At 48.3% G+C, this 12,937-nt stretch overlaps 1 protein-coding gene across 1 annotated transcript in view; it reads left to right on the top strand.

Annotated features, from left to right (window-relative positions):
* Window positions 1-12,937, top strand: part of RAD51D (RAD51 paralog D) — a 278,198-nt gene that overhangs the window by 82,635 nt on the left and 182,626 nt on the right. The window lies entirely within an intron of this gene.

Consider the following 12,937-nt stretch of genomic DNA (forward strand, 5'->3'; position numbering starts at 1 on the left):
AAGCCGCATGGCAATGTTGGAAGTGTCAAAAATCCTTTGTTGGGCGGAACGCCATCTGCCAGCAATATCGGCAGTGTTCATTCCGGGAGCCCTCAACTGGGAAGCAGATTTCCTCAGTCGTCAGGACGTGCATGCTGGAGAGTGGAGTCTTCATCTGGTAGTCTTTCAACTCCTAGTGGACAAGTAGGGCCTAACAGATGTAGACCTAATGGCGTCCCGACACAATCACAAAGTTCCGGTCTTCGGATCAAGGACAAGGGATCCTCAAGCAGAATTCATGGACGCACTGGCATTTCCATTGAACTTTCAGCTGGCCTACATGTTCCCTCCAGTGTCACTCCTGCCCAGGGTGCTATGGAAGTTCAAACAAGAAGGAGGAATACTACTTTTAGTTGCTCCGGCGTGGCCCAGAAGGCATTGGTTCTCAAACCTGCAGGGTCTCTCGATAGAGCTTCCTCTTCTGCTTCCTCAACGCCCAGACCTCTTCGTTCAGGGCCCTTATGTCTACCCAGACCTGGCCAGACTAGCTTTGACGTCGTGACTCTTAAAGCATCACTCCAGAGGGCAAAAGGATTCTCAGAGGCGGTTATCCAAACTATGCTGAAGGCCCGCAAGCCGGCCTCTGCGCGGATATATTACAGGGTCTGGAATTCTTATCTCTTACGTCCTAGAGAATGCTGGGGTCCACATTAGTACCATGGGGTATAGACTGGTCCACTAGGAGCCACTGGCACTTTTAGAGTTTGAGAGTGTGGGCTGGCTTTTCCCTCTGTGCCCCTCCTACCAGACTTGGTTTAGAAAATGTGCCCGGAGGATCCGGTCACAGTTAGGGGAGCTCCTAGAGCTTCTTTAGTTTTATTATTTTTCTAAGAGTAAAGTTAGGCACAGGGAGGCTGCTGGCAACAGCCTCCCTGCTTCATGGGACTTAGGGGGGGGGGGGAGTAGTGTCCGCCCTGAGGGGTTTTGAGCCACTATCTCCGCTGACAAGACATTAGCTCCTGAGGGTGATGATCGTTAGCCGTCCCAGGCAACCGCTCACTCCCGCAGCATGCCGCCACCCCCTGACAGAGCCAGAAGAATTCCGGTGGCGAGTGAGTCACCGGCCCCCTCAACAAGCTGGGAACCGGTGTTGAGATGGCGGCAACAGGGTTGGGAGTGCAGTATTAACTGCGCTCCGGAGGCTCAGCGGTACATACTGCGGCGCTGTGAGGGGCGTCCTGAGCCAGCGCCGATGCCCTACACTGGTCAGCATGTCTGTCAGGGACCTCGGTTACACTGCCAGCAGAAATCCTCAGGCCATTATAAAGAATGGAAGAGCGGGAAGCAGCGCCATGGTCAGGGGGGCAGAGCTTCTCAGAGCAGACCCAGCAGCGTTCAGTGCCATTTTCCTGCCTGCAGATCCTCTACGGAGATGCTGACAGGGAGAGCTGTCCCTCCAAGCAACTCCAGCTATCCTGTGCGGTACCTGGGGGTTGTAGAAGGGGGGGGGGGCTTTGTATGTTCTGTGTAGTCTATTAAGGTACACAGTAAGTGCTAGGTAGTTGTATTTTATCTACCTCAGTAAGCGCTGTGTGTGGGTTGGCTCCAATCTCTGTGGCATACTTGGGGGGAAACTGTGTCTGACATTTCCCTGTGTGTGCGTGTGTGTGTGTGTGTGTTGTTGTCTCACATACCCATGACTAGGGACCTATGTGTCATATGCTGCAGTGGATGTTTCCTCTCAGGAGGGATCCATTCCATGTACACAGGATTGTAATGTTTTGTCTCAGATCCCAATTAATGAGTCTGAGTGGTTGTTATCTATTAAGGGGATGATCTCTCAGATTTCTACCAGGGTAGCTCATACTGAGACTGAAACTCAGGTGTTAAAGAATTCTATGGCAGTATGGTCAGGTTCTGTTACTATTCCTGCAAAATCCCCTAGTATGTTCCCACAAACGTGCACTTGCCCACATTATGCAAGATGACACGCATACCGACTCTGATACAGCAGACGGTGATGGGGACGTGCTGAGGGGAGCGGCATCCCTTGCAAAGGGGGTGCAGCTTATGATTGAGGCCATTAGAGATGTGTTGAACATTAATGACACACCACCTGAGCAGGTTGAGGAGGCTTACTTCACTGACAATAAGAAAGCCTCGCTAACTTTCCCTGCATCAAAAGAATTAAACTCCTATATTTGAAAAATCCTGGAAAAACCCGGAGAAAAAATTCCAGATCCCAAAAAGGGTTCTGTTTGCTTTTCCCTTCCCTGAGGAGGATAGTAAAAAAATGGGGAAAACCCACCAATAGTTGACGCATCTGTCTCCAGACTGTCTAAAAAGGTGGTTTTACCTGTTCCTGGATCTACCACGTTAAAAGAACAGGCTGATCATAAGATTGACACTACGCTCAAATCCATATACACTGCTTCAGAAGTGGCGTTAAGGCCCACTATTGCCTGTGCATGGATTTCTAAAGCCATAGTAAAGTGGTCAGGCACATTACTAGAGGATTTGGATACAATGGATAGAAGTGACATTGAATTATTTCTACGTAACATACAGGATTCTGCAGGGTACATGGTGGAATCCATGAAGGACCTGGGGACGCTGACTGCACGGATATCTTCCATGTCGGTCTCCGCTTGCAGGGAACTCTGGCTACGCCAATGGTTTGCAGACGCAGAATCCAGGAGAAGTGTGGAGAACCTGCCCTACACAGGTCAGGCTCTTTTTGGGGAAGCGTTGGATGCGTGAATTTCCACGGCAACCGCGGGTAATTCACCTTTCCTTCCCTCTGCTACACCTACGAAAAAAACATTTTCTTCAGCTATGTCGCAGTCCTTTCGGACCGCTACGGCAAAAAAGTCCAAGCCTCCTACCACTTTCTTTAGAGGTGGTCGTGCAAAATCCAAAAAGGCTGCACCCGCAGGCCCCCAGGACCAGAAACCTGCTTCTGGTTCCTCAAAATCCTCAGCATGACTGTGGACCGCACAGCCTGGAGGACGGGCTGGTGGGGGCGAGACTCAGACGTTTCAGCAACGTCTGGGTGTTGTCTGGCCTGGATCCCTGGGTACGGGATATTGTGTCCCAGGGGTACAGACTGGAGTTTCAAAAACTCCCGCCTCATCGATTCTTCAAATCAGGCTTGCCAGCTTTGCTGACACAGTGCTATCCTACGGGAGGCCATCCTAAAATTGGAAAAGTCACAGGTCATTGTCCCAGTTCCACCTCATATGCAAAGTAAGGGTTATTATTCAAACCTTTATCGTGGTACCGAAACCAGATGGTTCAGTCAGACCAATTTTGAACTTGAAATCGTTGAACCCTTACCTGAGGGTGTTCAAATTCAAAATGGAGTCTCTCCGAGCATTGAATTCAGGTCTAGAGGAGGGAGAATTTCTGGTATCCCTGGATATCAAGGATGCGTACTTCCACATTCCGATTTGGCCTCAAATAGACATGATGGCCTCTCATCTCAACAAGAAGCTTCGGAGGTATTGTTCCAGGTCGAGGGACCCGCAAGCCGTGGCGGTGGGCGCCCTAGTGACTCCGTGTGTGTTCCAGTTGGTGTACATGTTTCCTCCACTTCCACTCATTCCAGGAGTTCTAAAACTCATAAGGAGGACAAGAGTTCAGGCAATCCTCATTGCTCCAGACTGGCCAAGAAGGGCTTGGTACGCGGATCTACTGCTGGAAGAGCCGAGGCCTCTTCCTCTTCGGGAGGACCTGTGCAGCAGGGGCTGTTCGCTTTTCAAGACTTACCGCGGCTACGTTTGACGGCATGGAGGTTGAACGCCAGATATTAGCTCAGAAGGGCATTCCGAACAAGGTTGTTCCTACACTGATACAGGCTAGGAAAGGAGTGACGTCTAAACATTACCATCGTATTTGGAAAAAATATGTATCTTGGTGTGAGTCCAAGAAGTTTCCTACGGTGAAGTTTCAACTGGGACGGTTTCTCCTCTTCCTGCAAGCAGGTGTGGATATGGGCCTGAGGTTGGGATCCATAAAGGTCCAGATTTCGGCCCTATCCATTTTCTTCCAGAAACAATTGGCTTCCCTCCCGGAGGTTCAGACTTTCTTGAAAGTGGTTCTGCACATCAGCCTCCCTTTGTGCTGCCTACGGCGCCCTGGGATCTTAACGAGGTGTTAGTTCCTCCAATCGGGTTGGATCGAACCTCTACCGGAAGTTGAGGTGAAGTTGCTCACGTGGAAGGCTGTCACTTTGTTGGCCTTAGCTTCTGCTAGACGTGTGTCGGAGTTGGGGGCTTTGTCTTGTAAGAGCTCCTACTTGATCTTCCATGAATATAGAGCTGAGCTCCGGACAAGTCAGCAGTTCCTTCCGAAGGTTGTGTCGGCATTTCATATCAACCAACCTATTGCTGCTGACTCCTTAATTTTGTCAAAGTCCTTGGATGTTGTAAGGGCACTAAAAATCTATGTGAAGAGGACAGACTCTGTTTGTCCTGTATGATCCCAAGAAACTTGGGTGCCCTGCTTCTAAGCAGACGATCTCTTGCTGGATCAGGTTCACTATCCAGCATGCGTATTCTATGGCAGGATTGCCGTGTCCTACGTCTAAGGCCCACTTTACTTGTAAGGTGGGTTCTTCTTGGGCGGCTGCCTGGGGTGTCACGGATTTACAACTTTGCCGAGCGGCTACTTGGTCTGGGTCGAACACGTTTGCTAAGTTCTACAAGGTCGATACTTTGGCCTCTGAGGACCTGAAGTTTGGACAATCCGTTCTGCAAGAGCCTCTGCGCTCTCCCTCCCGTTCTGGGAGCTTTGGTACATCCCCATGGTACTAAAGTGGACCCCAGCATCCTCTAGGACGTAAGAGAAAATAGGATTTTAATTACCTACCGGTAAATCCTTTTCTCGTAGTCCATAGAGGATGCTGGGCGCCCGCCCAGCGCTTCGTGATCCAGCAGTGGTTACTTTGTTCAGTACTGCTTAGTTCTTGGTTAAGTACTGTTTTGTTACTTGGTTAAGTAATATTATTCAGCAGTTGCTGATTTTTCAAGCTGGTTAGCTTGGTTTGCCTTGTATGTGTGAGCTGGTGTGAATCTCGCCACTATCTGTGTAATATGCTTCTCTCGAAGACGTCCGTCTTCTCGGGCACAGTTTCTAGACTGAGACTGGTGGGATGGGCATAGAGGGAGGAGCCAGCCCACACTCTCAATCTCTTAAAGTGCCAGTGGCTCCTAGTGGACCCATCTTGACCTCATGGTACTAATGTGGAACACGGCATCCTCTACAGACTACGAGAAAAGTATTTATCGGTAGGTAATTAAAATCCTATTTTCACGTGGTGGGCTGCTAAGAATTATGATGCAAATTCAGAACGTCCAGACTTCTGGCCTTTCTGCAACAAGGCCTGGACTTAGGCCTTCGTCTGGCCTCCCTCAAGGTTCATATATCTGCCTTGTCTGTGTGGTTTCAGAGAAAAATTGCGTCTATTCCTGACGTACATACTGTCACTCAGGGCGTTTTACGAATTCCTCCTCCCTATGTTCTTTTTTTGGCTCCGTGTGATCTGTCTGTCGTCCTGAATGCCCTGCAAGAGTCTCCATTTGAACCTCTTGAGTCGGTGGACCTCAAATGGCTCATGGTCAAGGTCTTGTTCCTACTGTCTATTGCCTCTGGCAGGAGGGTGTCTGATTTAGGCGCTTTGTCCTATCTTCCACCCTTCCTGATTTTTCACCGTGACCGGACAGTTCTTAGAAATCTTTCCACCTTAACAAAGAGATTGTGGTTCTGCCTTTTGTCTCTTCTGGCTTGTCCTCCAAAGAGGAGGTCAGATAGCCTTTTTGTACTTTTTGGTTTTCACAAACGTGGCTGGCCTGCGAACAAGCAAACATTGGCCAGATGGATTAGAATGGTAATTGCACAAGCATATGCACAGGCTGGTCTTCCAGCTCCTGCTGCTATTAAAGCCCATTCTACTCGGTCTGTTGGAACTACTTGGGCAGCCCGCCGAGGCGGGTCCACTGAACAATTGTGCAAGACGGCTATGTGGTCCTCAGTGAACGCTTTCATTAGGTTCTATGCCTTTGATACTTCCGTCTCCCAAGATGCTTGCTTTGGATGCCGGGTTCTCATACCCGCTACGGCGTGTCCCCTCCCATGAGGAACTGCTTTAGGACATCCCCGATATTTTCCCTGTGGAAACCAATGTACCCCGCTGCAGAAAAGGAGATTTATGGTAGCCTTACCCTTGTTAAATTTCTTTCTGCAAGGTACATTGGTTCCACAGGGGCGCCCGCCCTGACGCACCTAGCTTCTATGGGTTTGTATAGCATTAGCTGCTGGTCCCTTCTCCTGTCGTGAGAACGTGGTTCTATGTGACTAACATCTACCTTTTCTTTTACCTCCTCCTGCATTGGACTGGTTAACGAAACTGAGCTCACATTGCCTGAAGGCGGGGTTATAGAGAAGGCCCCAATGCATCCTTGGACAGTCTAAGCTTTAGCCTGTTGGTGACTCTGGATCAAGATCCATTTCTACACCTCAATGTTTCCCCTGTGGAACCAATGTACGTCACAGAAAGAGATTTAACATTGGTAAGTCTACCATAAATCTCCTTATAATGTTATAGTATTAGGAATGTTAGGGACCCATGTGGTGAAGTCAACTGGTTGCGGTACATGGGCCCGCATATTTGCGCAAATGTGTGCTAGGAACTTATTATACTCCATGTTAATTGTGAGGGTTTATTAAAATTAGTTTTGCTATCAGTGTTCTTAGTGCTATGAGTGTGCATCTGCGCATCTTTTCCTCCAGCATAGTACTAATTAAGCCACCTGTGCTCAAGTATGGCTATCCTTAACACCTGGACTGTTAGTGTGCCTTGAGGACTGAGGTTGGGAGCTCCCTGATATAGCAAATGATTTCAGGGAAGTGACCACAAGAATGTGGCTCAGTGTGGATGTACCGTCCTTGCGATAACCTCTGCTATCACTGCACTGAACTGAACACCAGGACCTATAAACACTAAGCACTCCTAGGTGCCTATGACCCCAACAGTAACACCCCCATCACTGACACTTCTGGGGTCATTGTGGACCACCTTAGTCCTGAATGACCCCAGAAATCTGAGAGAATATGTTGTAGCACCAGGAGATATTCTTCTGCAATATGTGGTCATGTGCGATCCTAAGGTATTTCTCTGCAGCATGTGGTCCGTGAGTGTAAGGGGTATGTCTCTGCAACGTGTGGTCTGTGAAATGCAGGTGTGTTTCTTGGCAATGTATGGTCTGTGAGTTACTGGGGTGTTTCTCTGCAACATGTAGTCCATGTGACACTAGAGTATGTCTCTGCAATGTGTGGTCTGTGAGATGCAGGGGGTATGTCGGTATCCGGACTCCAGGTCGACAGCAAAAAGGTCGACACACCTTAGGTCGACGCCAATTGGTCGACACACCTTAGATCGACATGGACGAAAGGTCGATATGGACAAAAGGTCGACATGGAAAAAGGTCGACATGAGTTTTTCAGGATTTTTTTCTTTTTTGGAACCTTTTCATACTTAACGATCCACGTGGACTACGATTGGAACCGTAATCTGTGCCGAGCAAAGCGGTAGCGGAGCAAAGCGAGCCATGTGAGGGGACGCGGTGCACTAATTGGGGTTCCCGGTCACTCTACGAAGAAAACGACACAAAAAAAAAAAAAAAAAAAAACTCACGTCGACCTTTTTCCATGTCGACCTTTTTCCATGTCGACCTTTGTCCATGTCGACCTTTTGTCCATGTCGACCTTTTGTCCATGTCGAACAATTGGCGTCGACCTAAGGTGTGTCGACCGTTTTGCTGTCGACCCTGAGTCCCAGACCCGGTATGTCTCTGTAACGTGGAGTCTGTTAGATATAGGTATTTGTCACTGCAATGTGTGGTCTGAAAGATGCTGGGGTATGTTTCTGCAATGTGGGCTCTGAACGATTCTGGGATATGTCTCTGCAACATATGATCTGTGAGATGCATCGGTACCATGATTTTCTGATTTCCTGATTTAGGGCTATATGCCCAATATATTAGCTAGTAGACATATATACAAAAGAAAAAAAAATATATTGTTTACAGTAATAGGAATGATAACCAGTCTTTATTAAATTTTACCCAAATGTTTACTGCCCAAGTGAAAACATCTTTGAAATTTAAAGTTATTATAGTTTAGAAGGTTATATTAAACTTCAAAGGTAAGACATCAGTTTTACTGTTAAGGGCACTGCACGATTTTAGTGAAAGATATGAACGATCTCGTTCATTAATAAACGAGATACCGTTCATATCTTTCAGTGTGGAGGCTCCAGCGATGAACGATGTGTGGCCCCGCGCTCGTTCATCGCTGGTGCCCCGTCGCCTGTACATGCAGGCCAATATGGACGATCTCATCCATATTTGCCTGCACTACTATGGAGCCGGGTGACAGGGGGAGTGAAGAAACTTCACTGCCTCCGGGTCGCCCATCGGCCGTATCCGTCAGGCAGTTTGGCGGCGGATCGCTCAATGTGTAGGGCCCATTAGACATAGAAATGTACAAGTTGATCTATATAAATGTGTGATCTTTTCCACTGAATAAAGGTCTGTACACACATTGCACGTTTATTTCAGTCAGTAGCGCTCATTTCCCCCCTTCTGAGCGATATTGACTAAAATATTGCACGTGTATGCTGCAAGCGACGGCTGATGTGTGTTCCTGGGGGTTGTTAATGACCCTTGCGTGCATGGAGCTCAATGTAAACTGAATGCTTGGACTGGCCACGGCATGATGTCACTGTGCGATATCGTTAACGATATCGCACAGTGTGCATGCTGTATTGTTGGTGGGCTGGGAGGGGAAACACTGTTATTTAGCAAATAAAACTTTTCCCTTGATTTTCCCTTAGGCCAGACTGTCATCCCTTTTTATATTCATCACAGCATGTTAAGTACATTTTTTTTTTTTTTTTAAACACATTTTATTGAGTGGATCATGAAATAGGTACAATGATAACATAACAGAGCACCCGAACATTTTGGGTGCTTAAAATACAAATGTAGGTACAGTAAATTGTTGCTACAACAGCATGGATCCTTTTTTTTTTGTTTTTGTGTTTTCCCGTGTTTAGAGATTCAAGTTAGAGCATAAAAAGTGGGAAACTCTCGGCAACGGAGTGGCCTTCCGTCAAGAGAGTCAGCAAAGGAAATGAAAAAAAGAGAGTGCTCGGAGAGCGATCAGAAGGGGACAGAAAAGCATAGGAGGCTGGGCACCTCCGGTTGAAGAAAAGAGGGGGGGGGGAGTAGAGAGAGGGCAAAGAGGTGGAGGGGTAGCCTTCGGGGGCAAGAGGTGGATAGGACCTTGGCATGCCGTGTCAGATTATGAATGGGGAGGAAGCCTGTTGTAGGTTTAGCCATGGGGACCATACTTTATCGAATTGCTTCGCAGTATTGCGAATAACTGCGGTCATGTATTCCATTTTGTGGACATACCATATCCGAGAAATTATCCCCTGTATTGGTGAGGGGGTCGGGCTCTTCCAGTCTGTGGCAATTTGGCATGTCATTGCCGAGACTATATGTCGGAATAGTTTGTTTTGATGTCTGTTGAGGGTAGGAAGAGTCATGGGGAGCAAAAAGTATTGGGGGTCGGAGGGGATGGAGGTGTCGAATAAACGCGAAAGCATGGTGATGAGTTCACCCCATATTGTGTAGATTTTAGGGCAGGCCCACCATATGTGTAAGAATGAACCGATGTCCGTACAGCCCCTCCAGCATCTATCTGGAGTATCGGGGAACATAGTATGTAGACGGGAAGGGACATAGTACCATCGGTAGAGTAATTTATAAATATTTTCTTTAATTCTTACACATATGGAGCTGGAAGCCGCATTGTCCCATATATCTACCCAGTCCTCATTGTCTATAGTGAATCCCAATTCCTTTTCCCATGCCACTTCATGAGGGGCCCGGGATGTTGTGGGGAGGTCGTCCAGGAGGGTGTAGATGTCTGATATGAGGCCTTTAGTGTTGGTGCGTTTCCAGCTAATGTGTTCAAAGGGGGATAAATGTCTGTGGAGAAGGGTGGTGGTGATGGTGGAGTGGAAATGTCTAATTTGTAGATAGCGGAAGAAGTCCGATGAGGGGATTACTGTTCCTTCACGGATATCTGCGAATTGTGGGAACGTAGCTGTGGAGGTGATATCATTAACATAAAAAATACCACTCATGCGCCAAGATGTGTGCGTGGCTCTGCTCATACCTGGTGGGAAGGCTGGGTTGTTAAATAACGGAATTAGCGGGGACGGGTATGGAGCCAAACTGAACCGTCTATTTGTCAGGTCCCATGTTGCCAGGGAGCGACTTACTACAGGGTGCAATAGGGCCGCACGGGGACGCTGGTTCCGGTGAAGCCACAGTAGGGAGGATAGTGTAGCTAGGCCCGTCTCCTCCGCCTCTATCCCCACCCAGACCTTCCGCGTCCCGCCTTCGTTGCACCATTGTGCACATTGAGTGAGTTGCGCGGCATAAAAGTATTTCTTAAAATCCGGGATACCCAGACCGCCGCCTCTGGAGGGGCGTTGAAGCAGTTTAAGTCTGACTCGAGGGCGTTTGTGATTCCAAATAAAGAGGGAAGATTGGCGTTGTAGGGTCTTGAAGACGTAGGTAGGGACGTAGATCGGGAGGGTCTGAAATAAGTACAGGAGTCGGGGGAGCACGCTCATCTTGACAGAGTTAATTCTGCCTATCCATGATATAAAATAACTGGACCAGTCCACCAAGTCCTCCTTAATTGTCTGTAATAAACGGGGATAATTTGCTTGGAAAAGTTGGTGGTGATGGTGGGTCAAGTACACACCAAGGTATTTAATTTTCTTGGTTTGCCAGTTACAGGGGAGAATAGTTTGAAGTTCTTGTTTGAGAGCTGCCGGGATATAAAAGTTAAGGACCTCTGTTTTGCTCACGTTTATTTTATAACCTGAGAGCTGTGAGTATGAGCTAATCTCAGATAAAAGCGCGGGGAGAGATTGGGCTGGGTCAGTGAGGGAGATCAGGACGTCGTCGGCATATAGCGCTATCTTGTGTTCAGATAGGCCTGTGGATATTCCATGGATAGCACTGTTATTACGGATCCTTGCTGCTAGGGGCTCCATGACTAGGGCAAAGATTAAAGGGGAGAGGGGGCATCCCTGCCTGGTACCATTGGTGATCCCGAAACTGGAGGAGGAGACACCGTTAACCATAACCTGGGCCGACGGAGAGTGGTAGAGTGCTTTAATTCCCTCTAGAAAGTTTCCGGAGAATCCCATTTTGTCAAGGACTGCAAAGGCAAAAGACCACGATATGCGGTCGAAGGCCTTCTCCGCGTCAAGAGCCAAAATGAGAGAGGGAGGTTTCCGTTTTTGGATTGAGTATATTAGATCTATTGCCCTTCTAGTGTTGTCGGACGCCTGGCGTCCAGGAATGAAGCCGACCTGATCCGGGTGGACCAGGCCGGGCATCAGGGGACCCAGACGGTTAGCTAGTATTTTCGCGTATATTTTCAAGTCAACATTCAATAATGAGATTGGTCTGTAATTTAAGCAGCTAGTCGGATCTTTGTCAGGCTTTGGTATTACCACTATATCGGCCCGAGTCGTCTCCGGCAGGAAGGAGGCTCCCTCGAGGATACCGTTAAATAGGGAGGCTAGGTGTGGGGCCAGTTCCTTCGCGAAGAGTTTATAATATTGGGCTGTGAAACCGTCCGGACCCGGGGCAGCCGACGAGCGCATCGATCGTATGGCAGCTATTGTCTCCTCCTCCGAGATTCGACTATTTAGGGCTTCCAATTGATTGTCGGATAGGGTTGGGAGGGGGGTATCGGATAAATATGAGCGCACTCCCCCGGATCCGTCAGGAGACAGCAGGGGCGAGTCAGGTAAGTTATAGAGGGAGCTATAAAACAGGCGGAAATCTTCAGCCATCAATTCAGGGTCATATGTATAGGTTCCCCTTTGTGGCGAGTACAGTTTATCTATTGCACCCAACGCTTGCTTACGACGTAGTTTGTTGGCTAGTAGGGTATCTATTTTATCCATTTTGTCGTAAAAGCGTTGTTGCAACTTCCGAAGAATTGTTGCCGCGCGGGTGGATAGGAGAGTGTTGAGTTGTCCTCGGAGGGAGTCTATCTGGGTGAGTAAAGAGGGGTCGGGGGATGCTTTGTGTTTGGGTAGTAAGGTGGCTATTTCTGATTCGAGGGAGGCTATTTCCTGTGCGGCTTTTTTCTTGATTGCCGACGATTTTGCTAATAAGGTACCGCGAATCGTGGCTTTGTGGGCTTCCCAAAGGATATTAAGTGGAATATCGGGAGATATATTTTCAGTGAAGTATTGTGTAATCGCTAGTCTAGTTTCCTCTAGTGCAGAGGGGTGTTGTAGAAGCGAGTCATCAAGACGCCATTTAAATTTCCTATGAGGCGAGCGGTATATATCTATGAGGAGGTAGACCCCAGCGTGGTCCGTCCAAGTCAGTGGTGTAATGCCCGTGTCCGAGATCAGTGGCACTAGGGCAGTGGTGATGTGGATCATGTCAATCCTGGAATAGTGTTGATGTGGAGCTGAGAAGTGCGTAAAATCTTTGGTGTGGGGGTGTTGGGAACGCCAAGTGTCACAGAGACCGTGGAGTTTCATGGTGGCGGTAAGTGTGCGGGAAGCCCGAGGGAGGGTCGTCATGGAAGCATGAGGCGGAGGACCAGATCTATCCAGCAAGGGGTCTATTATGGTATTAAAGTCACCACCCATGATAATGCTTCCCTGTGCTTCTCGTGATAGGCGTTTGGAGAGAGAATCAAAAAACAAAGATTGGTCTTGGTTGGGGGCGTAGACGGAGACCAGGGTGAAAGCCTTAGAGCGGAGGGTACCCATTACCATGAGGAACCGTCCGTCTGGGTCTGTCACCGTCCTGGAGTGAATAAACGGGATATTACGGTGAACTAA

Source organism: Pseudophryne corroboree, chromosome 2 (assembly GCF_028390025.1).
Source record: "Pseudophryne corroboree isolate aPseCor3 chromosome 2, aPseCor3.hap2, whole genome shotgun sequence".
Taxonomy (NCBI): Eukaryota; Metazoa; Chordata; class Amphibia; order Anura; family Myobatrachidae; genus Pseudophryne; species Pseudophryne corroboree.